This window comes from Carcharhinus amblyrhynchos, chromosome 10, assembly GCF_965287045.1.
Source record: "Carcharhinus amblyrhynchos chromosome 10, sCarAmb.v2.hapA, whole genome shotgun sequence".
NCBI lineage: Eukaryota > Metazoa > Chordata > Chondrichthyes > Carcharhiniformes > Carcharhinidae > Carcharhinus > Carcharhinus amblyrhynchos.
The window spans coordinates 58,117,097-58,123,571 of NC_137333.1; the positions used below are offsets into that span (position 1 = coordinate 58,117,097).

The following is a 6,475-nucleotide window of genomic DNA, read 5'->3' on the forward strand; positions in this document are numbered from 1 at the left end:
AGCACACACTGTTCAAGGAAACTATCCCGGCAGCATTCCAAGAACTCTTCCTCAAGCCCACTGCATCCAATGTGGGTCGACCAATCAATATGTAGATTGAAATCTCCCATAATTATCGCCGTTCCATTTCTGCACGCATCATTTATTTGTGTGTTTATAGCCCGCCCCACCTCCAGATCATTATTTGGGGGCCTATAGACCACATCCACCAGCGTCTTCCTCCCCTTGCTGTTCCTTATCTCCACCCACAACGATTCCACGTTCTGCTCTTTGGCGCCTATATCTTCCCTTACCACCACCCTGATACTAGCCTTAATCAGCAGAGCTACCCCTCCCCCCCTTTCCTCCCGTCTATCCTTCCTAAACACTTGATACCCCTGGACATTAAGAACATAAGAACATAAGAAATAGGAGCAGGAGTAGGCCATCCAGCCCTTCGAGCCTGCCCCGCCATTCAATAAGATCATGGCTGATCTGTCGTGGCTCAGTTCCACTTTCCCGCCCTCTCCCCATAACCCTTAATCCCCTCTCCTATCAAAAACCCATCAACCCGCGTCTTAAAAATATTTAGCAAGGCAGCCTCCACCACTTCAACGGGCAGAGAATTCCAGAGATTCACCACCCTTTGAGTGAAGAAGTTCCTCCTCAACTCCGTTCTAAACCGCCCCCCCTTTTATCTTGAGGCTGTGCCCCCTAGCCCTATTGTCTTTTTTGAGTGGGAAGAGTCTTTCCAGCTCTATCCTATCCATCCCATTCATCATCTTATACGTCTCAATGAGATCTCCTCTCATTCTTCTAAACTCTAACGAGTACAAGCCCAGTTTATTCAGCCTCTCCTCATAGCTCAACCCCCTCAACTCTGGTATCAGCCCAGTAAACCTCCTCTGCACTCCCTCCAAGGCCAAAATATCTTTGCGCAGGGGCGGCGCCCAAAACTGCACACAGTACTCCAGCTGCGGCCTCACCAATGCCCTATACAGCTGCAGCAACACCTCCCTACTTTTATATTCAATCCCCCTCGCTATGAAGGCCAGCATCCCATTCGCCTTCCTGACCACCTGCTGCACCTGCAAGCTGGGTTTTTGCGACTCATGCACAAGGACCCCGAGGTCCCTCTGTACCGTCGCCTGCTGCAGTTTTTTGCCCCGTAAGTAATAGTCCTTCCTACCATTCTTCCTACCAAAGTGGACCACCTCACACTTGCCAACATTAAATTCCATTTGCCATTTCCTGGCCCATTCGTCCAGCCTATCTAGATCCTTCTGCAGACTCTCCACATCCTCCGCACAATTTGCCGTTCTCCCAATCTTGGTGTCATCAGCAAATTTCGACACTCTACACTCGGTTCCCTCCTGCAGATCATCTATATAAATGGTAAAAAGCTGAGGCCCCAGCACCGACCCCTGGGGCACTCCACTAGTCACCATCCGCCAATCCGAATAGCACCCGTTGACCCCCACTCTCTGCCTCCTATTTGACAACCAATCCTCTATCCACGCTAACACCCTACCCCCAACTCCATGTCCCTCGACCTTCTGCAATAACCTCTTGTGAGGCACTTTGTCAAACGCCTTTTGAAAATCTAGAAAGACCACATCCACCGGTTCTCCTCTATCCACCGCCCTAGACACATCCTCATAGAACTCCAGTAAATTTGTCAGACACGACTTCCCTTTAATGAAACCGTGCTGCGTCTGCTCTATCAAGCAATTCCCTTCAAGATGCCTCGCAATTTCCTCCTTAATGACAGATTCTAACATTTTACCTACCACAGACGTTAAACTAACCGGCCTATAATTCCCCGCCTTTTGCCTGGCACCCTTCTTAAACAACGGTGTAACATTAGCCGTTTTCCAATCATCCGGCACTTCCCTGGAATCCAGCGACGTTTGGAAAATAACCACCAAGGCATCCACTATCACCTCCGCCATTTCTTTCAGAACCCTCGGATGCATTCCATCCGGTCCTGGGGACTTGTCCACAATCAGCCCCTCCAGTCTGTCGAGCACCGCCTTTCTAGTAACAGTAATGTCATTGAGACCCTCCAGTCCTACCACCTTTCCATTGTTAACACCCGGCAAATTATTCACGTCCTCCTCCGTGAAGACAGAAACAAAAAAGTTATTCAATACCTTAGCCATATCCCCATCCCCTACCACTAGGTCCCCTTTCTCATCCTCTAAAGGACCAACATTCACCCTAGCCAGCCTCTTCCTTTTTATATATTTATAAAAACTCTTGCTATCCTTTTTTATATTAAGCGCTAGCCCAGCTTCATAGTTTCTCCTACCCTTCCTTATCAACTTCTTTGTCAATCTTTGTTGACATTTCAACCTCTCCCAATCCTCTTCTCGCCCACTACTCTTAGCTACTCTAAATTCCTCCGCTTTTAGTTTAACACTTTCCTTCACCTCCTTCATTATCCACGGCTTATTACCTCTCCTCCTACTATCCTTTTTGACCATCGGAATAAATTTCCGTTGAGCACCAAGAAAGATCTCCTTAAAGATCCTCCACTGCTCCTCAACAGACCCTCCTTCCAACGTCATTCAGCTCCCAGTCCCTGTCACCCTGCAACCACGTTTCCGTAATGGCCACCAGATCATATCCATTAGTGCTGATCTGCGCCACCAGCTCATTCACTTTGTTCCGAATGCTTCGTACATTCAGATAAAGTGTTTTTATCCCAGCCTTTATCTGTACCCTATTTGAAGGAACGCTACCAACGTTTCTCATGCCCCCTACTTCCTTTATTAGTGGGACATCCTTGACCTCTTCCTGTACCTGTACCCTCTCTTTTACTTTAGACACTGTAATCTCACCTACCCTTGCACCCTCGCCCCTCCCCCCCAACAATCTGAGGTCCCCATCTGCTGCTTCAAGAAGACAACCATCATCCTGATACCTAAGAAAAACCAAGCAGCATGCCTTAATGACTATTATAACTATGCCAATGGCTCTGATTATGAAGTGCTTCAAAAGGCTAGTCACGACACAAATCAATTCCAGCCACCCAGACTACCTGGATCCATTACAGTTTGCCTATGTCCGCAACAGTAGACCCCATCTCTCTGACCCTGCACTCAACCCTGGAACACCTAGATAACAAGGCCACCTATGTCAGACTCCTATTTATTGACTACAGCTCAGTCTTCAATACCATTATTTCCACAAAACTAATCTCCAAACTCCGTGGCCTGGGCCTTGGCACCTTCCTCTGCGACTGGATCCTGAACTTCCTAATTCACAGACCACAATCAGTAAGGGTAGGCAAACAACACCTCCTCCATGATCATCCTCAACACTGATATCCCACTGTGTTCTCAGCCCCCTACTATACTCCTTATACACCTGTGACTGTGTGGCCAAATTCTCCTCCAATTCAATTTTCAACACCACTGTAGGGGGTTGGATCTCAAACATTGACGAGATACAGTATAGGAATGAGATAGAGAGTCAGGTGAACTGGTATGGCAACAATAATCTCTCTCTCAATGTCAATAAGAGATTGTCATCGACTTCAGAAAGCATGAGGAGAACATATCCCTGTCTACACCAAAGGGGATGAAGTAGAAAAGGTTGAGAACTTCAAGTTTTTAGGTGTCCAGATAACTGACAACCTGTCCTGCCACCCCCACCCCCACGCCGACACTATAGTTAAGAAAGCCCACCAACGTCTCTACTTTCTCAGAAGACAAAGGAAATTTGGCATGTCAGCTACGACTCTCACCAACTTTTACAGATGCACCACAGAAAGCATTCTTTCTGGTTGTACCACAGCTTGGTATGGGTCCTGCTTTGCCAAAGGCCATAAGGAACTACAAAAGGTTGTGAATGTAGCCCAATCTATAATGCAAACCAGCCTTCCATCGACTCTGTCTACACTTCCTGCTGCCTCGGCAAAGCAGCCGACATAACTAAGGACTCCACGCACCCCGGACATTCTCTCTCCCACCTTCTTCCATCGAGGAAAAAAATGCAAAAGTCTGAAGTCACGAACCAACCAACTCAAAAACAGCTTCTTGCGTGCTGCTATCAGACTTTTGAATGGACTTATCTTGCATTAAGTTGATCTTTCTCTACACCTTAGCTATGACTGTATGTATTCTGCACTCTCCTTTTCTTCTCTATGAACGATATGCTTTGTCTCTAGCACATAAAAGACAATACATACCACTGTATGTTAATACATGTGACAATAATAAATCAAATCAAAAACTGAGTGTATTCTATCGGCCACCATCTAGTGGAAAAGATAAGGAGCAAATTTTCAGGGGAATTACAGAGAGGTGCAAGAACTATACAGGAATGATAATGGGGGACTTTAATCAACCTCAAATAACCTGGCATAGCAGTGGTGAAAGAGCAGAGCAAAAAGAGGGAAAAGTTTTTGAATACCCTTTGTTTTAATTCATTTATGGGATGCAGAGTCATAGACAGGAAAAGCCACATTTGTTGTCCATCCCTAACTGTCCTTGAGAACATAAGAAATAGGAGCAGGAGTAGGCCATCTAGCCCTTCGAGCCTGCCCCGCCAGAGAATTCCAGAGATTCACCACCCTTTGAGTGAAGAAGTTCCTCCTCAACTCCATTCTAAACCGCCCCCCCGATAGTATAGGAATGGTGATATAGTTGAAGTCATGGCTTGACAGGGAACATTTGAAGTGTCTGCATGAGAATTTGCATGATCAGCCTGTTCCAGGCTCAAACAGAAAGGAGGCATTGGTGGATCTGTTTCTGAAGAATGATGTAGTCTGAGTGGATAAAACATTTAGGGAATTATGAGCATAGTAATGCAAAGATTAGGTTAGCTTTCAAAAAGGACAGATCCCATGGGCTCAGAACTGATCTTTCCCAGATAAATTTGAACCAAAGTATGGCAGGCAAAATTGCAGTAGGACAATGAACTGTGCGTAAAGAGATGTTCTGGATATTGTTGAAGGTCTTCCATAATGAACGAGGTTGATAAATATGAGAATCAGGTTAAACATTTAAAATTCAAAAGGGAAGTGAAAAAGGAAATAAATCAAATCAAAGCAGAGAGGACCAGACCTGCAATTAACGTAAGTCATAGGGGTAAATGTGCACAAATGACTAAAGGTGACAATTAAAAAAGTATATAGGATCCTGGTTTTATAAAAATTGGCACAGGGACAAAAGCAAGGAAGTTATGGTTACACTTCATCATACACTGATTTGACCTCAACGGTGTATTGTGTACATTTCTCAACAATGTCCTTCAGGAATGATATGAAGGCCTTAGAAAGGGTAAAGAAAATATTTGCAAGGATAGTTCTGGGACTGGAGGGGTTGGTGGTGTTCTTTGGGAAGAGAAGGTAGAAAGGAGATTTGATAGAGGTGTACTAAATCATGAGGGATCTATGCAGGATTGGGATTAACTGTTCCTATTGGCAAGAACCAGAGAGCATGGATATAAAGGTGTAAGGCCAAAGAACCAATGGTGACACAAGGAAATCTTGGTTACTCAGCAAGTGGTTCGGATCTGGAAAGCACTGCCTGTGAGTCTTGTGGAAGCAGAGTAGTTGTGGCTTTCAAAAGGGAATCTGCTAAGCAGCTGAAGTTTTTAATGTAGGGCTACTGGGAAAAGTCAATAGAGTAGGATAAGCTGAGTTGCAATTGCAGAGAGCTGGCATGGGCACAAATGGGTTGTTTCTGTGCATAGATTATTCTGATTCTTTGACCAACCTTTTTGTCATCTGCTCTAATATCCCACATGGCTGTTAAATTTAGCTTTCTCATACATCTGTGTTGTTTTCTGACATCAAAGGTATGCAACTGTAAGTTTAGTTTTGTGATTTCCCTCCAGCTAATCAATTTATTCACTTATTCTGTATAATTTCTCTCCAGTTATTGTCTAAAGTTTTTATCTCTCATTCCACTTATTGTCAATAAGGTTTATATCACTTATCCAAAGTTATTTTAATGTGCCTCTACATGCCCACCTGTGCTGTTTATTATTCTATCTCAGTACTTACTGCAGACCCTGAACCCTGTATCTCTCTTTCCGGTACCAGCCCAGGGTTATTCCCGTCCACTTGAAGCAGCACCTTCCAGAACTCGGACCACACCCATATGCCTCTCCGTTGTATTGGTCGGATCATAACAGATTTACATTTCAATCATCTGCAAAGACTTGGGGATTAAAAAAAACATTTTCCAACATGAATAAAAACAGAATCTCCGGCTGCCCGCAGCAAGTGTTTACACGTGCAAATAGAAAAAAAATACGCACGTGACGAGCTGCCCGGGGACGGGGCCGGCGCTCTGGGCGGAGTCAGCGTTCGGTGCAAACATCAACAGAAAATGCTGGAAAATCTCAACAGGTCTGACTCGAGTCTAGATGACTCATCCATAGAGCGTTCAGGAATAGGCCAGCGCCCTGGGACGTGTGGAGTTTTCGGGAAAGGGCCGGGCGCCAGCGTTCGGCGCTTGGGGCGGGACCGGCGGTCGGCGGT

The 6,475-nt window shown here is 45.4% G+C and overlaps 1 protein-coding gene across 7 annotated transcripts in view; it reads right to left on the bottom strand.

The window, feature by feature from the left end:
* The window catches only part of mitd1 (MIT, microtubule interacting and transport, domain containing 1), a 39,667-nt gene extending 33,324 nt beyond the window's left edge, over nt 1-6,343 (bottom strand). For 3 of the 7 annotated variants that reach the window (XM_080197103.1, XM_080197101.1, XM_080197104.1), the window contains exon 1: nt 5,996-6,106. The gene's annotated coding sequence lies outside the window, so the exon portion shown is untranslated. Of the gene's footprint in view, nt 1-5,962; nt 6,107-6,252 lie in introns of those variants that run through there. The other 4 variants (XM_080197102.1, XM_080197105.1, XM_080197107.1 and 1 more) reach the window with 4 other exon arrangements.
* Between the last annotated feature and the right edge of the window lie 132 nt (nt 6,344-6,475).